The 22,229-nt window shown below is 41.7% G+C and overlaps 1 protein-coding gene across 2 annotated transcripts in view; it reads right to left on the reverse strand.

Annotated features, from left to right (window-relative positions):
* Flrt2 (fibronectin leucine rich transmembrane protein 2) overlaps window positions 1-10,683 on the reverse strand; it is a 94,382-nt gene extending 83,699 nt beyond the window's left edge. The window contains exon 1 of one of the 2 annotated variants that reach the window (XM_048449367.3): window positions 10,133-10,683. The gene's annotated coding sequence lies outside the window, so the exon portion shown is untranslated. Of the gene's footprint in view, window positions 1-6,727; window positions 7,487-10,132 lie in introns of those variants that run through there. The other variant, XM_087911587.1, reaches the window with a different exon arrangement.
* Window positions 10,684-22,229: the final 11,546 nt, after the last annotated feature.

The following is a 22,229-nucleotide window of genomic DNA, read 5'->3' on the forward strand; positions in this document are numbered from 1 at the left end:
ATCTCTGTGAGTTCAAGGCCAACTTGGTCTACAGAGTGAGTTCTCGAGCAGTCATGGTTAAACAGTGAGAACCCCTACTTCAGTAATCTCAAAAAAACATAAAAAAATAAAGAAATAAATAAAACAAAAAATTAAGACAAAGTTTTAGAACTTGGAAAGCTAATAAATTAGAACTCAGAAAGAATTTAGAATCATTGGTTAAAATATTAGTTCTGACCAGGAATCCCCATCTCAAGAGAGTTTTATATATTTCACAAATGCATTATCCTTGTAAAACTTTGGGTCATGGATCATCAAACCAATCAGAATTAACCTTCACAATGGCCTGCATGCGAACAAATTAGCAAAGGGTAATAAATGTGTAAACAACTGTTTAACATAGGACAACTGCACAGATAAAAGCCGTAAAGAAGTAGGTCACTAAGAGTCAGTGACACTAACACCACAAAGTTTTGTATTATTTGTTTCCTTCATAGCAAATCAGACTCATTAATAACGAAGGAATTGTTTTTCAACCAAAGAACTAAAATGATAATCTTTTTTACAAGATAAATGCTTTATTAACAATGTGTTAAACTTTTTTATTTTTTATTACTGCTGTTATTTCCACATGAAGTAACTCTTGCACATACAGTTTAAGCTTGGTCAGAAACAGAAGCAATTTAATTTCAAGGGAATGTGTAGTTTCTTCCAATAAAGATCTGTAACAGAATCCATCCATGATCAATTCAGCCTCAATCAGTTCTTCAGTAGCTCAAGGGAAGGAAAGGCTAGTACTTGAACTCATCTCACCCTTTCTACGGCTTGGAAAGAAGTCCATCAAAACAATGAAGCTCACCAAAGGAATCACCAAACAAATTGAAGAAGAAAAAAAGAGATACGTGGGTATAAAAAAAATTCATAAGTTAGGTGAAACCACACACAGAAGAGCCAAGACTCATTAAAGAGCAGGGGAACCTCTTGGTTAACCTGTTAATTAGACAGAACCTAGCCTATCCCAACATAAGACAGTCATGCTGTGATAAATGTTATCGACTTGAATAATGCCTCTTTATGAGAATATAACACTGTATTGTTATCAAGGCATTCCACACACATTAATCTTATTTGACCTCTCAACAACTCTGTTGAACTCTGCAAAGAGGAAATTAAGTCTCCAGGAGATTAAACAAATCCTACAAGGTCAAATATAGGAAGGAATATACTGACAAAAGAAGGCTCTCTGTATTTTTCTTTCCTCAAAAAAAAAAAAAAATGTCATTTCTCACGCCCTGTTGTGGTTGAGAAGCCAGATGCCTACACCACAAAAATATTCAGAAAAAAAAAAAACTCGTAATCTTGTACAATCGTGGAAAAAGGGTAGGAAAATACTAATGTTTAAAATGCAAATATATCAAAGACTGCCATGAATATCCTGTATTAAAAAAAAACAAATTCAGATCAATTTTGGTGGTTCTATAAAGAATGAAATTTTTGATCTATATTTGGAAATTTCTGCAGTTGCTTCCTTAAGATTTAAAATGAATTAAATGGATATGTACAGAGCATCCCTTAGCTTCAGAATGTCACTTACATAGAAGTTGGATCACGAGGGAAGAAGAAAAACACTGAAATTTCTAATATAGTCTTAGAGGGCAATGCTTATCCAGGCTATCCTTCTTAGCTCCCCTTTGTCCTTCATGGCACTGAGCACTAGAACTCCCTCACAACTTCTAGAACAGCAGTACTAGAACTTCTTTACCCAAGCATCTGCATCCAAGTTGGGGAGCCAAGTCGGATAGGAAACGCTCACAAAGGTTGCCTTGACCCGAGATTCTCATGAAAGTGACACCCACAACCTGCTGGGGATGAGTGACACCAACATGTGAACCTATTTCAGGACTAATATGTATCTAATGTTTTCCACTTGGCCACGTGACCTGGGTGGACTCTGGTGAGCAGTGTATTCGTGAGTCGACACAGGAGCCACTGCTCTTTCACTCCCCGAAAAGGTGGTCTCAGTGACCACGGGCATCTACGAACTTCGAGACCTCCTAGTTTTCAGTAGGCTTAACTCCAAAACCCTTCAGGTTCTTCAACAGTTCACATGGGGAGTTCTTTTATCTTTATGAAAGCCTGGACAAAAAGAGCTGAAATACAACAATATGATTGAAATGAGCAACAGGACCTATAAACTTATAAAAACTTAGGTCAACAGAAGGCTGCTTTCAAATTTCTTGCACATTCCTCTAAAATCAACACAAGAAGAAAATGAGAAGCGTCAAGGAAATGTTTGCAGCTCCAAAGTCTTATTATGTGAATGCTTCCAAAAACGGCTGAAGTCTTTAACCACTAAGTTGCTGGGAGAAAAATGTATGTCCTTATTAAATATCAGCAGAGTAACTGACCAGCATTTGAGAATTGTGAATGAGGCCTTCTGACTTCCTCAATTATAGCAGAGGATTTTCTGTGACCTTCCCTTATTGCAGTTTGGTAACAATGATACTGCTTTGTTGAAGGGACTCGGGACACACAAGGCAAATGCACACTTCTGCAGAAACACATCCCACATTAAATTAAGTTAGAGGTGGTATTTGAAAAATAAATAACGGAGTTCCAATTCACTGCAAATGGTACAGGAGGCCAGTAAGTAGGAAGCCTTCAAGAGAAGGACTTCTTTTACAAAGATGTTTTACAGGACTTTTTCTGCGTCATTAACTCTCCTGGAATCCAGAACATACCATGATGAATTTCCCTAAAAAGTAGCTACTGTTTAATTTTGAAGCACTTCAAAGAGCCACAGTAGAAAGAAACAAAGAAAACCAAAAGGACCAGTAGATGTGACATTCGCCAAAGGGTAGGGAAAAAAAAAGGAAAGAAAAGGGAAAGAAACATGAAGGTTCTAACAGATTTTGACCATGTACTCAAAATATCACTGATTATTTTGTTAATACAGTGTTTTACTGTTTCACGAGACTGAAATAAGCCTCTGTATTCATCAGAACACAGAGTATTCCTATTACAATATTAGTGTCATAGCCCTTAAAAAAGAAACATACTTTGATTTTTGAAAATAATGTCTGAAAATAGCTATTGAGGTGTGTATGTGTGTATATTTTATTATAAACTTGGAGGTTAGTTTTTATTAAAGAAGATCACAACACACTGATAATACTGCTCCTACCCTCAACATGTAGTTGTAGAGGAAAAATATGATTTCTCAAAAGCAAATAAAGGAGGGCAGGAACAATAAGGAAAGGAAGCCCGTGGGGATATTATAATACTATAATTGTTTAACTTCAGTAATAACAATAATTGGTCTTTAAAAATGTCTCTTGTATAAAACCTGTACAAGGGAAAAGAAAGAAAAACTCCTAAAAGCTCCAAATCCAAAACACCACTACATGAAAAACATGTGGAAAATGTCACATAACGATATCCACTAAAGTTAAGAAGTGCAGAAAACTTTGGCTTCAATTAACATTTTGAATAATCAACTAAAATTTGGATTTCTATTCGAAAAGCCCCAGAAGATACAGCTGGATTAGGAGTCAGGCTTTTAGAGTCTCTTTAAAAGACCATTTGTTTACAGATATCGTTTTCGTACTCCACCTAGTCCCTCATCTGCACCTAAGTTCACAGCAGAAGCCAAGCTGAATTTAAAGAAGCAGGCATACGGCAAGTAAGAAGTCCAGTTACCACATATATGTTCTGGGCCTGTCTCCAGTTTCCCTTGTTATGTAAGCACTTGGGGGCAATAAAATTTCACAGACATTCAGCAGCATTGTGAGTCTCAACATAACAGTAGCCTTGAGTGTGCAATTCTGCTGGGATTTAATTTATGTTGATCATATTGTCGATGCTTTATGGAAAAACTATTTAGTAGTACTGTTCCCTGATAACATTTATTACTGTTATTAAATATCATTATCTGCACTGAACTCTGTATTAGAAAAATCAAATTAGAAAAAAATATGAAATATTCAGAAAGATCTATGGAGTTGGTAGGTCCCCAGACACTCATCATCTGTCTGCAGATGCTGATGAGAAGCAAGAAAAACAATGAGTATTCACTTCTCACAGATAGAGGTCACTAATGGACTGAATTTGAATCAGTGTGGCAGAAACCACAAAGTTATTAAAGCAATCCAGTGTGTGCGGGGGAGAGAGGGAACTTGAATTAAAATTAAATATACCAAAAGATGATTGTCCAGAAAAGCATGAACCAAACAGAATCAATGCTCATCACCTTCACCTTACTGGAATATTCCAAACAGACAGCAAAATCTCTGAGCGCTCTCACTCTTTCTATTTATTTATTTATTTTGAACCCAAGGTACTGCTGATCACAGGAGCCATTCTTCCTTTCAAAAGTATAGAGCTGAAGAGTCAAATCAGATCAGATGCTCCAGCTGAGCCTCTACAGAATACTCTGGTTGTGGACATACTTGAAACCACAGCTTCAAACAGGGAAACTTAATCGCTGCTTTAGGAATATTGGTCTAAATCCTAAGTCAAGCTATCCAGCAGGCCAGAATAAACGTAAAGTGCATCAGAGAAGGTTCAAACGAGATCCAGACGTTCAAACTCAGATATGATCACATCATCTCAAACCTTGCATACAGGAAAAAAACACAACTGCTCTAGGAACCCCAGAGTAGGCCAGCATGGCAAAATTTATTTCCTTTAAAGTGAAACTACCTAAGTAGGTACCAAAAACAAACAAACAAACAAAAAGGGATGGAAAGGAAGAACACAAAAAGTCTAGCATTCCTCCTGTGGTAAGTCTATGATAGGTCTACAATAGCATTGTTGGCCCAATTCCTTTTACAGCTCTGTGTTTCTACTATCCAACACATGGATAACGTTTGAAATCACATTTCCCAACTTTCTCCAGTCAAATATATTTGCAACTTGACATGACAATGTGGTGCTGTACCATCAGCAGTCATTAGTAAAGACGCTTAAATGGTTTACTCTAGCCTGTTTTGATTTCCTCAGGCTTCTGGAGAAAAAAAAAATGAGGAGATGAGAGAAGAAAAGATGTACACATTCAGGGGCAATAAGACAGGTAAAACAGACAAACGGGCAACTTTCCTTGCTGCACATATTCCTCAAAGATTGATTCTCCTCTAATATGGTGGTCAGCCAAACCACATGTATCTGGTAAATATCCTTGATGATTTAAAAGACATAATCCAGTTCCAGCACTTCAGATTCGGACCTGAAAATGCATATCCATACGGCAACAATCAAATAAAGCACTGGATAAATGCCAACCTGGCATCCTATTTATCTCCCAATTTTGGGGAAGATGCTTCTTGGCTTATTTAATAAGGTCATACCAGGTAGGACTAGAGAGGATCCCACTCTGATACAGAAGCCGTCCTTCATATTAGCTTTGGACTGGGGGAAGCTAGGCACAATAAATTTAGCAATAATCCTGTAAGCGAGTGGACATGCTCTGAAGCTCACTGGAGCCCTGTGTGATTTAAGTAGCCTCCCAGCTGAATAGGGAGCAAAGGCTCCCATTTACAAGAGGCTATGCATGGCAGACACAGCATGCAAAGAAATCTGATAGGCACCCTGTACCCCTGGAGAAGCATTTGCTTGCATTTACAGGGATTTTCGCCTTGCATTTACTTGATTAGTTTACTGTTAGCTTAACGGGAGAGTCCCTCTATTAGAACTAATCACAAGCTCTCCAAGAGATGGTTTTCATTCAGAGAATGTACTATGAGGTTCCAGCAGAATTAATAATGATCATCATAATAAAAATGATACCAGGGCCCTCAAGAGCTGCTTCAAAACTCTATAGTATTTTAAGTGGTGGTGGTGCTGAATCTTTTCTGCCCTGGGAGCAAGGAGAAGCTGTTTTATTAGCTGAAGTGCGTGGAGCTGCTATTCAGAACTGTGAGTGTCTTCCCTCTGGTACCCTAGCCTCTTCGCCCACATGAAGCCATTCTCAGTTCACCCACATCACTGAGCATCAGACCAAAGTGTGTGTGGGGGGGTGCTCCCTGTAACATCACTAACCCCAGGCAGTGGAACATACCAGACACATCCATACCCATTCCTCCTGTCTCTCTTTCCCCTACTATACGCAAATTTAGAGCTAGAAAGGCTAACGTATTAGCCAAATTTCATATTGTCCTTCAATGAAAATGTGACTTTTATAGTTCATATTTTATGACACCAGAAGATGAATGAAATTAGGGAAGACTCCGAGGATGTCAAAGGGTCGGGGGGGTTCGGGGGGAGAGGATGTTTTTTCCACTTTGCTTTCAATATTCATACCCCTCTCTAAATCTAAGATTCAGAGAAGACTGCGAGAAGCAGGCAAGCAAAAGTAAGCTTCCTTTCTTTTTATATTAAACAGGGCTGAGAGAATGGGGTGAATGAAATCCATCAATCACAATGGATTCAGGCACACTTAAAAGTCCTTGAATACACTTTCTAAATTTCCAAACTATACAGAATCAGACACCAGCTGGGGCCCACGGTTCTCCTCCACTGAGAGTGGGGGGTCGATTTACACAGCTGCCTATCTGGCAGGAAGAAACACCAAGACACTTCCCACCCCCGCCGCCACAGGCTCCCATTCCCATCCCCAGTTAACATGACTGTCAACTGCCAGCGCTGGAAACCCATTTCTGGGACCTTGAACTTGGCCCCAGTCTTACTTTGAGTCGAACCTAAAGGATCCAAAGCCTGGGGGGAGGGGACACGGTTAAGGGTGCGCATTTACCTGCTAAGGTTTTCCAGGTCTCTCTCCAGCCCTGCTGGTGATCCCGCTCAGCGCAAAGCCCTCCCCCAGATCCAAACTTTTGCTCGGTCCTCCAGGTGGCGGCGGTGGCTGCTGCAATCCAGCTATGTTTCTGGCTGTGTCGGAGCTCCGGGAAGCTGAGGCCAGAACCTCAGAGCGGTGCGCACCTCCCGGCAGCTTGCCGGCGCCCAAGCGCCCTGCTCGCCTTGCCTGTAGTCGCCTACGTCCCCTACGGAGCCGCGGCATCGTCTTCCCCCGTCCTCCGCCACCTCCGCCTCCAGGGGTCCAGCATGCCACTTTATCTAGGCTCCGGCTGCCACAGCTCCGGGTGTCCTCTCTTCCGTCTCACCCCTCTCCACCCTGTACCCCGAATAAAGTAGAGCGATCTAGTAGGGCGGTGGAGAGCGTCCCGGTCGAGTTCGGGACTTCTCTGAGACAGAGGACCGCGGGAGTCGGCGGGAGAACTGGGCGGGCGGGCGGGCGTTTGGTCGCAGCGAATGTGCGGACCACGCGCAGCAGGGCGTGCAGTTCGGGCTGCGCGGGGGCGGGCGCGGGGCTGACTCCAAGTGCAGCGTCTGCGGGGCGCGAGTCTGGAGGCTGCTCCAGCCACACTGCTGCCTTGATCGGACCGGGTCCGCTAATGTAGATGCCGAGGTCCCCACCCCCACCCCTCCTGACACCCCCGGGAGATGTTTACTGTAATGAATTCGCAGGGTCGGCTTTGCAGCTTGCACGCCCCTCCTCTCCCTCGGTCCCTCGTGCTCTGGCGCGCTCCCCTCTTCGAGCCTTCTTTCTTGGCCTCCCTCTTCTCCTCCCTCCCAAGCCGAGTCCCTCCCACTTCTCTGGTTTAAAGAATGCTTGGGAGGAGCCGCAGCAACCCTAAGCTTTCCAAGAGGCAAAGTCAGATGGGGCTTTTAACCCTGTCCTCCCTGGAGAGAATTACGTGCACCCGGCTAACCCAGGAATGCCAACTTGACCTAGCACCGCGCCTCTCCCTCTCTCTCTCTCTCTCTAAGCCTCAGGCATCCTCCCTACTCTCAGTTTCTCAGAACGGTGAAGAAACCACCAGGTTGTTCGCCCGATGTACGTCCACGCAAGAGGAGCTATTACTTAGACTCAAAAATGATCGAAATGTAACATTAGAGGGTAAAAATAGAGCAAGTCTCTCAACCAAAATGGCGTTATTTTACTGGCAGGGAACACTGGGGATGTGTCGCACCCCCAGCCCATCAAAGGTCTACTCATCAAGGTTTCTTCCATAAAGTTTAATTGGAGGAATTAGAGTTTGGCATCATATTTAAACAAACACATCAATTTCCCCCTGTCACCCTGGCTACTCCTGGAAAGAGTGATTATCAGTAGGTGAGCTGTCTCTAGAAATTACAATGAACAACCCGACAAGGTCCGCTTCAAAGACTGAAAACAGGCTGCGTAGTTAAAATGTCCAACTGGCACACCTTTGCCACTTGGGATTCTCTTTGCAAAGGTTAAAAAGTAATCTAAGAAATCTGAGACATATCTGTCTCATTTTTTTTTTATTTTTTCCCTTTCTCTTTTTGGCAAAGGGATGGCAGCCTGGTTTGCTCTTCCATTCATTGTTGCCCATAAGTCTCCAGCAAGTTGTGATCGTGTTTTAACTAGTCTGGAGACCCGGAGAAAACTAACAGAAAAGGGAGAACAAGCACGCACCGAGCTTTAGGCTGCAGTGAGGCGCGCTGTGGGTAGGGCCCCAGGAAAGGCAATTTGCAAGTTGAAAGCTCGCTCTGGACCAACTCCCTCGGGATCTTCTCAGCATTCTGGGCTGACGACTTTGGCAAGGGCGTTGCCTGTAACACGCTGGAGATGATTTCCGGACGAACCCCAGGCGCGACCGCACTCCTTGTCCTCGGTTCAAAGTCTGAGTCACTTGGCACCACTTCCCCAATTGTTTTTATTTCCTTGCATAGCTGTTGTGTCTGCTGCCTTCATAGATTTGAGCGCTTAAATCCTGGTAAAACGACTTGGAGATGCGCCCGATTCGTCTCCCAGACCACACAAGGATCCACCCAAACGCACCGCGACACATGCATTCACACACATTGACACACACCGCTGAGGTCCAAGAGAGCTTGCCACTTCTGTCCTTTTTAGATACAAAGGCAACTAGAAAACACATATATGTAGCCTGTCTTTTTTTCAAACTCGAAGTGTTCCTGACAAATATCCAAGAAGAATGGGGCACCAATGGAGACTCTAATCTGAGGAGAAGGAACAGTGAGAGTCATCTTGGAAGCTTCCGAAGAGAAGCGCCAAGATGACAGCAGCGATTGCTTGCGGTAGCCTTCAGCAGCAACTGCCTCGGCCCAAGACCTGACTGGCAAGATGATTTATCCAAACAGCAAGTTTAGGACCAGTCCTTTCAAGACAGACAGACTCTTTTCTAAATGTTCGCTTCCCTGATTAGTGCAGAGACCTTAGCTCGCTCGGACCCTTCATCGTGGAGGGTTTGCAAAACAGAAGTGATTCGCGGCGGCGCTGAAAGCTCCAGGAAGAGCCCTGGACTGGTAGCTTAGCAGTGGAATCTTTCCCAGGAGGTCGCTAGTCTGGTGGGGACTTCAGGGCAGCTTGATGGGTCCTTGCCCTTACCACTTTGGGCATCTGTTCGGCCTTGCATTCAACGCCGGGGGCGGGGAGGGGGGGGTAGAAGGACCCAGATCTACCTCCCAGGCACGCGGCGCAGGGAAAGTGATTATAGAGTTCCGGGGGACTTCTCCATCCCCCGCCGGTGAGTCAGGAAAGCGCAATTACACGAACCCTGGAACTGCCAGTCCCCAGTGCAAGAGCAGAACAGAAAGGGTCCTTGGTTTGGAAAAATCACACTCGATTGGAAAGAAAACAAACTAGCATCCTCAGTTTAGTAGCTAATTAATCCCGGATTTGGGGCACAGGGCGGGTAGAGGCTTCAGATACAAATATTACTCCTAGGATTCAACAGGGACGGGTAGGGGTGGTTGCTACTTACCGGACTTAAGAGAATCGTTCTAGGGGAAATGGGAAGCTGGAGTTCGAAAAGCATGGGGGATTTGGAAAACTCCATTTAGGATCGATGTTTCTGGCAGGCAGCAAGGGAGCGTTTTTACCCCCACAACTTAGTCACAAAACACCCCTAAAGGACGTGGATTCGACTTGAGAGTATCCCCAAGTCGGGATAGAAAGAGAGAGACAAAAAAAAAAAAGCCTATATTCTTTGGGAATGTAAAAAGACAATACTTAGAACTCCCACCCAACGACCATCCACCACTTGTTCAAAAAAGGAAAAACAATCAATCTTCCCAGATAGCGTGGTGCCCACTTAAGAAAAGCTAAGACAACCACTAGAAACTTCGCCTGGCTTTGCAATCCCTTTACCTGGTGTCCTCGTCTCCTTAGTTCATCCGAATTCGACTGGGTCGGGAAGGTGGAAAGGGAAGAAGCTGGCACAGCGGCAGCAGAGGGACTCCCCGGGCATGGTATTGTTTTAGGGGTCGCCGCCGAGGTCCCTCCTGCCCATCGTTGAGAACTTCCACCCTGGTCCTGAGGCTCCGTGGACGCCGTGACGGTTTCAGACGTGCTGTCTCCAGCTGCAGGAAACTGGAGACGGAGGACCAGAAAGGAGCGCACCTGGAAGCAGAGCGAGCTCTGCGTGTTTGAGAGGCCCTGCACTTGGTGTTATCTCCTAGCGCACATTCCTCGGTTGTGACAATGGATGACGCCAAACTCACAAGTGATGGCTACCGCTTTCAACTGTACAACTAACTGCAGAGTACCCTGCGAGGCAGAACGCTTCGTTCCCCCTCCCCCTCCTTTCCCTCCTGCTGAGGAGGGAACTAGCTTAACCCTGTATTCACCCTACACTCCGGAGAGAAGCTAGATTGCACTGAGAAACCGCAGGCGGTGGTTCTCCGGGCAAAGGCTTTGTTCACGTGCAGTTCCAGTGGGCGTGTGGCTGTCTAGGGGCACTCGCGTGGCAAGATGCCAGTGGCGCTCTTTGCGAGCCAGACTCAGGAATTGGGAAGGAGCCTAGCGTTTCATCCGGACCAGACCCAGCCCTCACAATCTATTTTTTACCTCCAGTTACCGGATTTATTGAAGTTGCCAGAAAAGTTGGTTTTTATTCCCTTATTTCTCGGTCCCCCCTCCCCGCCCCTGGTATCATTTCCTTTCCCAGCTGCGCTTTGAAGACGTGGAAATCTCTGATCTAGTTCTAACTCTTAACAGAATTCGGAGTGCAGTGCGAGAGAAATGGAGGAGGGTACACACCCACTCCAGGCAAATTTTAAAGAAATCACAAGGACAGCCGCCTCCCACTTATCCATCTGAGGCCAGTGTAAACTAAATGACATCACTTAAGTAAGAAAGATTAAGACACCTGAAGACCCAGTGGAGAAGAAAAAAAAAAGAAGGAAATTGATATGTGATTGGGGAAATGGACAGAAAGGGAAAGGCTGGAGTGTAGCTACACGGCGGGGGGAGGGGGAGCAAAAATAAAAATGCTAAACATATAATAGGCAAGAAAAGGGAAATAAAAAGCGGGCGGGGAGGGGTGGACTTGAAACAGCAGGTCAGTTTTAAGGGCGATTTGACCCCTGGAACAGGTTAAACAAATAATAAACTCCTGCTTGGATTTAGTAAACAGCTTTGCCTATGCACTGCATTCAGAACTTCCAGGAAGTTAACTGAAATAGCAGAGAACCATCTCGCTGACCCTGAAAAGAAATTTAGTCCCGAGAAAATCGTTCTGAGGCGCCTCTCCTGCAACCTTCACACTAAAATGAGCCAAGACTGATGTGAGCGCAAACCCAGATCAGTGCAAGGACAGCATCGCTTTCTAGGGCTCTGTTCTGCACTAAAGAAGCAGGAAGCTGTTAGAGAGCTCTGAGAGTTACAAGTAGATCTTGCTGAAGCCGGATTGTTTCTAAAAGGAAAGAAAAGCATGCTTTTCCACAGAATAGATGCCAACGTCCCCCCCCATCCCCGCCCCGCAACACTTCCAAGCCAATGTGAACAGCAGTCATTCCAAATGCTTGCTTGAGCCCTGCAGTCCTGAGAGGCCAAGCAAGCAGCTTCCAGACCTCGGCGTGAAGAATTCCGTTGTAAATCCTTCTGATTTGCCAAGGTGGCAGTAGAACATAGGGAGAGCTCCTCAGGCTCTTCAATCCATCCGCGAAGAAGACCACACTTTTAGGACAAATGAGCTTCCAACTGCCTTTAAATAGCCATTCTCCGATGTAAATGTGTCTAGGTGCCTGCGGAAGAGCTCTTAGCCTGCATCCTTCTTCTGAGGAGGACGGTTTATTGAGTTTCACCCTTAAGTACATATTTAGGTTAACTGGCAAGATGGAAGCCTAAACAGGCTTTACTTTCAGATTTATGCTGTTGGGAGGAGATGAACAGCGAAAAGGAAGAGAGAACGGTTATCAATATTTAGAATTTCATCTTCAAGTATTGGTGATTCTTAATTAAAATAAAACAGTGAGATGAGCATGCTCTTCTCTTTAAAAAGCCACTGGTACAGTTATTACAGTTCTGATTTTTTAAAAAATATAAATAAAAATAACAGTACAACAACAAACGCAATGTAGTAAATTTCTTGTCCACATGACTTAAGCATGACCTTTAGAAGTGTATGAAGGTGGGACCAGACAGAGCAAAGGAAATGGATATGGTCCAGGGGCTCCTAAGTACAATGGCTTTATAAATTCACAATCTGTGATAGCTACACTCTTTTACTTCTATTGAGAAACAATCATTAATAATCAGAGTGTTAACAGTTGTCTAAAGTGGGAAGAACAGAAATAAAAAGAAACAGAAAACTAGTAATCTTTAAGGTGTTAGCCCTTAATGGAGTTTTTATTGCAGCTAAACTTTTTTGCCACCTCAAGTTATTCACCTCCCTCCTAATACCTCAGATTATTCTCCATTAATAAGTAGCATGTGCACACGCTTACAGGAGCAATGGGGTGGGGAGAGGCTGACCTTTCTAATTCTAGGTTGTAACATGAAGAGGCCGGGCCTGCTTGTTGGGGTTTTTGTCCCGCCCTGTTCCCCCAGCTGTTTAGCCCCAAAGTAAAATCACACAAGAGATCTCTATAAGTTATAATGTTGATTGGCCCATTAGGTCAGGCTACTTATTAGCTAACTCTCACATCTTGATTAACCCATTTTTCTGATCTATGTTAGCCATGTGGCTCAGTACCTTTTTCAGTGGGGCAGATCACATCCTGCTGCTTCAGTAATCTGGGCAGGAGTGGGAGGAATCAACTTCCTCCTCCCCAGAATTCTCCTGCTCTCCTTGCATCATTTCCACTTCCTGTCTGGTTTTCCCACCTACACCTCCTGCCTGGCCAATCAGCGTTTATTTAAAACATGATAGACAGAATACAGACAATTCTCCTGTACCACTAGGTAACAGTTAAAAATAACACAATACCTGGGTCACAGTACACAGTTTATACATCAAGTGCTGAAAATTTCAATGTTGTGTAAATTCAAGTCTACACCGAGTCAGTGTTACTTGATTTAGAAAATGGACATGTAATATTACGCTCCACAGGGAAATCAGCATAGGCAAGGTGTATTAGCATGAATTTGCTTATTATTGTTAATGGGGTTATCCTTACATCTCATAGTCCTAACATTCACTGCATAGGCAAAGTCCTTCAGTTTTAGTATAGGCAACATCTATTAATATTCTCACCTTGCTTCCAAATGTTTATCAAAACTGGGAAATCAATATGCCTGCATACTGCAATGAACTAAGTCCACATTTCAACATTTTCCCATTTTCCCCTTACCTTTTCCTGCCTCAGGAGCCCTTAAGGTTGACTCCTTCAGTACGTTCACTCTGACAGTTTATCAATTTCTCCTTTTTTTTTAATGAGAGAGAGAGAGAGAGAGAGAGAGAGAGAGAGAGAGAGCACATACATGGGGAGACCAAAGGTCTACTTTGACTTCTTCCCAAATTGCTCTCCACTTTATCTTTTTCAAGATAGTCTTTCTCAGTCGAACTGACAGCTCACCAACTTGGCTAGACTGACTAGCGTGTAATCCTTGAGGATTCTCCTGTCTCCTCGCCAGTGCTAGGATTGCAGGCACACATGCTCCTGGCTTGTTATACAGTACATTAGGATGCAAACTCACATTCCCATGATTGCACGAGAAGCACATTAGCATGAAGCCACCTTTCTAGCCCCTGATCCTGAGAGTTTTTAAAGTGAGGATTAGGGATTTTGTGGAATTTCTCAGTTTGGGTTTTTAATATTTTTCATGCTCTGACTTTCATTGTGAATAATCATTAATCAATCTCATGGGGTCAGGTATTACTTATTACATCAAAATTCTAATATTCTTCACCAGTTTTTCTGCCAAGAGCAGTAAAATGCCAGTTTTACTTTGTATTCTCTTCTTGGGAAATAAATTGCTAAATCCAGCCCTCACTAATAAATTAAAGATAGTCAAAACAGCAAAAGAAGTATCCAACATGATGGACAAGAACCCCAGATACAAATTCTCATAGGGTTTCTCACAGAGAAGACCGCTTATGAGATACCTATGAAAATCTTTTATTTTCCTTTTTTCTTTTTAACACTTTGGGGCATTTTAGTTTTTATTTTGGAGAACTAAATACCTGAGTACTACTGTCTACATCATCCCCACCCAAACCTTTTCCTTGAGTTTAGTTCATGGGCCCCTCAATCAGTAGACTCATTAAACATTATTACACACCACACACACACACACACACACACACACACACACACACACACACACACACACATACACGGGGTGGGGGGAGACACTATTTAACATTGCTTGCAACTCCTTGTGTCAAGGATAACCTACATGGGATTGGAGATCCTGGGAAGTCACCTTGGGAAAAACAGATTCTACCTCTCTCAACCTGTCATTGAGAAAACACTTGTAGTTCTTTTTCTAGGTGTGTGATGATGTGGTATTTCTGCTGTCCACAATACCATGTCAACTCGCAATGTCATTAAACCACATTATAAAATCTCAGGTGTACATTTTGCATGTTATGTTTGGGATAACATCAGGCATCCTGGAATGCTGGATCTTACAACTTTTCAGACCCCTTTTCCATAAAGTCCTTTGAACTTTTCATGTGTAGGGTTGTCATTACCAATGTTACAGTTTGGCGTAACAACCAGCAGATCTTATTCTCTATATTTCAACAAGTTGTAGATCTTTATAAGAGTCTTCATCTGCTGCAAAAGAAGCTACTTGGATGAAGGGTTACAGTCACATTCATCTGTGGATTTAAAGACAACGATTTATAATAGGGTTAGGATTTATATTAGTTTAGAAAAATGACAGTACTAGGCTCTATATCATCTCCAGACATAGATAGTTAGCTAGGTTTATAGTACGAGGCATTAATTGCTTACTGTTGTGCATGTTTTTAGCCCAATTGCACCTTTGGGTGATGTAGGGTTGCCCTCTCTATGCTATGAATATGTTTTATTACCATTGGTTAATGAAGAAACTATTTTGGCCTATGGCAGGGCAGAATATAGGCATGCCAGGAAAGTAAACTGAATGCAGGGAGAATAAAAGTGGAGTCAGGGGAGCATCACGTAGCTGCCAAAGGAGAAGGACACCAGAACTTTACTGGTTAGTCACAGATTACTAGAAATGGGTTAATTTAAGATGTAAGAGCTAGCTAGAAATATCCCTCAGCTATCAGTGAAGGAGTGTTGTAATTAATATAGTTTCTATGTGATTATTTGGATCTGGGCAGCTGGAAAACAAAAGTGCAGTCTCTGTCTACAAATGGTGCCTAATGTGGTGCTCAAGACCACAACCCTGAGATTAAGAGTTTCATGCTGTACTGTATGAACTAACCAGGCATTCTCAGTTATCCCAGAACTGGTTGTGGTGGTGCATTCTAATAGTAGGATTTTCTGAAGGAGGCTGAGGCAGGAGGATCATGAGTTTGAAGCCAGTTTGGGCTGTACAGTGGATTTCAGAACAGACTCCAAAGTTACAGAGAAACCCAATAAGACATATTAGTAGCATACAGAGGGGAATCTCATATCAATTTGGGATATCTTGCAAGTACAGACATTGTTGTGGTTGATGTGGATTATATTTGAAGAGGACTCTCCTATCCAAATTTGGATTCATCCTCTCCCTTGGCAGTGGGCATTGCATAGCACCTTCTGATACTAAGAGAGACTCCAGTATTTATCTGGAAGAGTGTTCTACCTCCCCTTTGTGTACTCACATTGAAGCAATTTTAACGAATCTGTGCCAAAAAAGTGTTTCTTCAACCTTTTTAGTGCTTGGCTGTGTATTCTGCATTTTCCTCTGTATTCCTACATCACATCCCTCATTTTTTCAAGGTTTCAAATTCTTGATGCAGAGATGAAAGTCTTTATGCCCACTGCTCTCTGTCTTTCCCTCTCACATTTTCCCACTACTGTGCTGCTTGCATAGAATGGATTTATCTTCATGTCTGTCTGTCAACTAGATCTTAACACCTCAAAGAATTATATTGGTTACACTTTTCTATTTCAGTCATACCCAGACCATCACACTTCTCCTGCCAGATGCTCAAAGATGGTTTGACTGCACAAATAAGCCTTCTTTGACATGCATAGAAATGCATCCTTTCTTCTAAGGTGAGTATCATTGTAAGGAAATCCATGCCTAGAACACAGTGATTAGATTGCTTTTCTTCTCTTTCAGGAGCAGAAAATACTACTAATATATGAAATTATTTTGTGAGTGGGGTTGTTGTCCTGCCATCTTCAGCTCCAAAATACTTTTCCTTTTGATTAATGTCACACTAGAAAGTGTAGAGTATACCTACAAATATCTATAGGAAATATTCGACATGTGCCAGATCTTTGATGAATAGATTGTGTCTACCCTGTCAAATTCTCAGTCTAGTGGAGACCCAGAGACACATAATTATATGCTCATTATAGAAATAAAACAACTTTAGTATGTGCAAAGTGCTTTAGTGATTTGCAAGGCGTTTCTCTAGAGAGAAGGCCTCATTGAAATGATGATGAAGTTCTCTTGACAGTGTACTGATTTTATAGGGGCCTCTGTGGCATTATTTTATATCTACCCTTTTGCATGTTGCAACCCCAGCTACTGGAGTCTCTGGCCCCATGAAAAGCCCTTTTGACAAAAATTGGAAAGCCAGCCTATAAGTAATTGCTTGAACATCCATTTTCCTAGCTCTGATTTTTTTTCATTTCTGTGTAGGTTACAAGATGATTATGCGTGAACAAAAACAGAAGGTACACACTGACAGGAAACAAAAGCACATTAAACCATGGAGATTTCCTCTTACATAAACCTGCCATTTGTTCTGTAGTTGCTCTGTTCCAAAGGAAGGCTAGCAAAAATTTGATGTATATTCTCCAACTGCTCTAGTGGGAATAACTGAGAGACACACCTCTTTTAAAAGGGGGTATAAAAAGAAATGCAAATCTACCAAGGGACTTATTTAATCTTAGATGTTGCCATTATAGTAAATGTAACTGAGCTTCGTATGTCTAACTGTAATTCTTATAAGCAGAAGCAATGACTACAATCTAAGAAAGCTCATTTAATTGAATATTCTATCTAAGATTCTGAATTAAAATTGATATATATCTTCTCAGTTTCTGTGTATTGACATACTAAAAAAATAAACTTAATTTCTTAGGAAGGCAGAGACAGCATTCAAAGCTGACTTTTATTAGGAAAACAAGCACATCTTCACTCTGGCTTGTTCGATTACAGATATTCCAAACTTGGACTTAGAAGATCTTATTTCAAGTCTCCATCAATTTATCAGGTAATCTTTAAATGGCTTTCAGCCACAAGCTACTTCCTACCAAGTAAGAAAAGTTAAAGCAAGTCTGCCATCCAGAATGCATGTGTAAAAATCAACTCCAAAGAGGCAACTCAAGCCTCAACATAGAAAGAAATTGTAATTATGTATTCTTCAAAGCATAACTCAACATCTGACATTTTTCAGTCCAGATAATCCAATGTTTCTTCACTAGAAACAACAACTTGTGTGTTGTTTCTCTCTTTGCTGTTCACTTAGGTCCACGCAACCTCTCTGAAACTTCCCATGCATATGGCCACAGTATTCTTGCAAAGTTACACTCCACAATGCCTTCAGGTATTACATTTTGTATCAAAGCTCACTCGTGAAATACAGTACCTGACCTCAGAGACATTAATCTGTCACCATGTTATTTTAAAACTTCATATTATTTGCTGAAGAAATGTTATTTCATGATTCCTCCTCATGTTAGCAGAAGCAATTGTAAAGGTTTTAAAGCATATCCTCCACTTGTCATATTTTTCAGGTTCTTATATTATTTTAGCGACTGAATTTCCAAGATGTAGTTTTCTCCTTTACTTACCAAGTTGGAACTCCTACTTGGGTTCCGTGTTTCCTCCTTTTTCTACTTAAAACACATTCTGAAAATTAAAATTATCACTAGAACTTGGTACTAAAAAGCTTAAATAGTTTCTCATAGATAGTGTTTCTCAATCTTCATAACTTTATTTTGAAATTTCCCATTTTGTTTTAAAAGCCACTCTGGATTTCTAGCTTGCTTCTTTTAGGTTGACAATAGTATTTTACTGTGAAATAATTGTGTCACTTGATAGTTTTGCTGAAACAAGATACCAGAGAAATGCACACATTATTTGGGCTCATAATCTGAAAGAACAGTTCTTCATGGTAGAGAAGGCATGGAGACAGGAGCAGCAGGTAGTTGGCCACAATAACCCAAAGTCAGAAAAAAGAGAAAGAACACTCACCTCATTCCTTATTTCTACTTCAGCCTGGAACCCCAGTCCACGTGTTCATTAGAGTCACATTCTGGGTAGGGCTTCCACCCTCAGCTAAACCTTCTGGAACACATTCTGAGCCCTAGAAAACTATTTCCATTGTGATTCTAAATCTTGCCAAGTTGACAAGGAGCAATCATCACACCTCCATACCTTGTCAACCTGACACCCAAACACATCAATTTTATAATAAATCATTCCACCTCTGGTTCCTGACACTTCATTTTCATATTATAATGTAAAGTATATTTAGATTGTCTCTAAATGTCCCCTTATACATTGCTGTTTCCAACATTGCTCCATATGCTAAAAGTCTTTTGAGACTCAAGACTATAAGGCACTAAAAATTAAGTTGTATTCATCGTATATATAATTGAATAAACATTTTTCGAATAACAAAGAAATGCTAAACCAAAGACAGAAAAAGAGCAAATTCAAAAATTTGCACCTTCATATACAGCATATGGAATTTTGGATTGCATCTCTGAGCAGCCCTGGTACCCCAACTCCAATGACTGCAGCACACACATACTCTTTCTTGGGAAGGCTCCAATCCATGCATGAAATTTTGTTTTTGTTTTGGATTTGGTTTTTTGTTTTTTTATAGAGTAAAGTTGGACATTTATTAGGTGGGTTATGGTAGGCACCTCAGAGCAATGCCAATGACCTTTGTTGTTCGGGAGAGCTCTGGAGCTTTCCTGAATAATAACTTATAAGAAGGAATTTTATGATGGTCACTGAGATTTTTCCTTTCACCTCCCTTGTCTTTTTGGAGTAGCAATGTCCACCTAATCAGATCATCTCTATTCAAATTCTCTTATTTATTTATTTATTTATTTATTAAAAATTTTCACCTCCTCCGCGCCTCCCTTTTCCTCCCATTCCCCACCTCCCCCTCCCTTTCTAGTCCTATGAGCAGTCAGGGTTCCTTGCCCCATGGGAAGTCCAAGGTCCTCCCCCCTCCATACAGGTCTATAAAGGTGAGCATCCAAACAAACCAGACTTCCACAAAGTCAGTCCATGCAGTAGAATCAAAACTCAGTGCCATTGTCCTTGGCTTCTCAGTCAGCCTTCATCGCCAGCCACATTCAGAGTGTCCAGTTTGATCACTTGCTCCATCATTCCCAGTCCAGCAAGCCTTGGTGAGCTCCCATTAGATCAGTCCCACCGTCTCAGTGGGTGGACGGACCCCTCGTGCTTCTGACTTCCTTGCTCATGTTCTTCCTCCTTCTGCTCCTCATTTGGACCTTGGGAGCTAAGTCCAGTGTTCCAATGTGGGTCTCTGTCTCTATCTCCATTCATCGCCAGATGAAGGTTCTATGGTGATATGCAAGATATTCATCAGTGTGGCTATGGGACGATCAAGTAGGCTTCATCCCAGAAAGGAAGGGCTGGTTCAACATACGAAAATCTATCAATGTAATTCATCATATACATAAACTGAAAGAAAAAAACCATATGATCATTTCATTAGATGCTGAAAAAGCATTTGACAAAATTCAACATCCCTTTATGATAAAGGTCTTGGAGAGACTGGAGATACAAGGATCATACCTAAATATAATAAAAGCAATATACAGCAAGCCGACAGCTAACATTAAATTAAATGGAGAGTAACTCAAAGCTATCCCACTAAAATCAGGAACAAGACAAGGCTGTCCACTCTCTCCATACCTCTTCAATATAGTGCTTGAAGTTCTAGCAATAGCAATTAGACAGCATAAAGAGATCAAGGGGATGCAAATTGGAAAGGAAGAAGTCAAACTTTCATTATTTGCAGATGATACGATAGTATACATAAGCGACCCCAAAAACTCTACCAGAGAATTCCTACAGCTGATCAAATTCTCTTCAACAATGGCAATTAGCTTGTGAACTAGTAGGTTTCCATAAGGCCTATTATACAGTATTGGTTTTGATTAACACACTCCTCCTCCTCTCAATCCCTCCATCTCAGACTAAAAGATGAAACTTCAGCATTTCCCCATCATTCGTATTACACGAGTTCTACTTTAATCTGGACAATTATATCCTTAATTGGGTTGCAAGATAGTTTTCAAAATGGCATTTTTATATACCTTCAAGCATATTAAACATTTGTTTAATCTTCTCTTCCTCTCCCCCTATTTTTCCAGATTCCTAACACATTCCCTCCTTAAGCTTTTCTACCACTAGTAGTCTCATCTCTATTTTTTTCTGTGAGCTCTGTTTTACTGGCTCTTCTCCATTAATACACCCCACCCCAGTGTTTCCTTTAGTTTTCTAGACTATGCATGCTATAACACAGACTTGCCAAACAAGATAGGCCCACTGATGCAATCATGGTGTGACACTTGGTGAGATAACCAATCATTTTTTGTAAGATTTGAGACCTGATCTACAAGAGAGAATTCATTACTGAAACTATAAACCTCTTCAAAACCTGTGGCTGGGCACATCATAGAACTTATAAGGGAACTTCCTGTTATTACTTTGCCAAGTGGTCAGATTTTCCTATTACCTTCTAATATTTATGCTCAAACACATAGAGTCAGACTTTTCTCAACTCTTCAGAGCAGTTTCCTTTTACAGTAGGCAGCCATCAGTGTCAAGACAGAACTGTTCTAAGGTCTAAGAATAATTGACTGTTGAGTACTCACACATAAATGGGTCATCTGCATTAATTATCACCTAGTGCCTTCCTCCACCAAACATGAATCATGAAAGAGCATGAAAGAAGGAGCAGAAGAGAATAAGAGACGAAGAATGGGAAGGATTGTTGTTAAATGCTCTCTTCTATACACCAAGTGACTGCTACACTCATGAACTGTACAACTGTGACTATCGTCACATAATCTGCATAAGACCCAAACAATAGAACTTACTAAACGAATGGGGGGAGAGCTCAGCGGGTCTTTTCTTAGATGAGAATCTAATGACAGGTAATGGCTGCCTTAGAGAGAGTTGTTTTTCTTTAGGGGTGTGTTCCATTAAATGGCCGCATGCCCATAAACATATGAAGAGCACTACTTGGACTCATTAGAACACCAAGCCATCTTAAGTCAAACAAAAAAATAAGAGGACATGAAATTGGATGGATAAAGGTTTGAGGTTGCAGTTTTAAAAGCTGTAGGCTAGAGGAGAGTTGATGAAATCAAAAAACGTGGTACACATGTATGATATCTTCAATGAATAAATGAAGGTAGTATGAAAAGTATATGTAGGGTCATAATATTATGGTGCTGATGTTCTGAAAATATTCAAGGTGACAGATACCTCATTTGTTAAGCTTGTTAGAAAATCATTGAGCTGTATACTCAATAACAGTGAGTTGTATGATACAAAATATGCCTAAATGTAATTATTTTCTAAACCACTAACAACAAAATGCCAGTATCTATGATGATTTAATCTTGGAAGATTGTTAAATTGTCTTTCACTATCAATGTCTAAGATTGAATCTTAAGAGTAGTAAATGAGGTATTGGGTGTATACTACAAATGACGAAGTAATGAGAAAAGTAATACAGCCTGTGATTTTCAAGTTCTGAGTTTTTTGTTTGTTTGTTTTTGTTTTTGTATTATTTTGGTTTGGTTTGGTTTTGGTTTTTGAGGCAGGGTTTCTCTGTAGCTTTGGAGCCTGTCCTTGAACTAGCTCTTGT

This window comes from Myodes glareolus, chromosome 11 (assembly GCF_982192425.1).
Source record: "Myodes glareolus chromosome 11, mMyoGla1.1, whole genome shotgun sequence".
In the NCBI taxonomy this organism is placed as follows: domain Eukaryota; kingdom Metazoa; phylum Chordata; class Mammalia; order Rodentia; family Cricetidae; genus Myodes; species Myodes glareolus.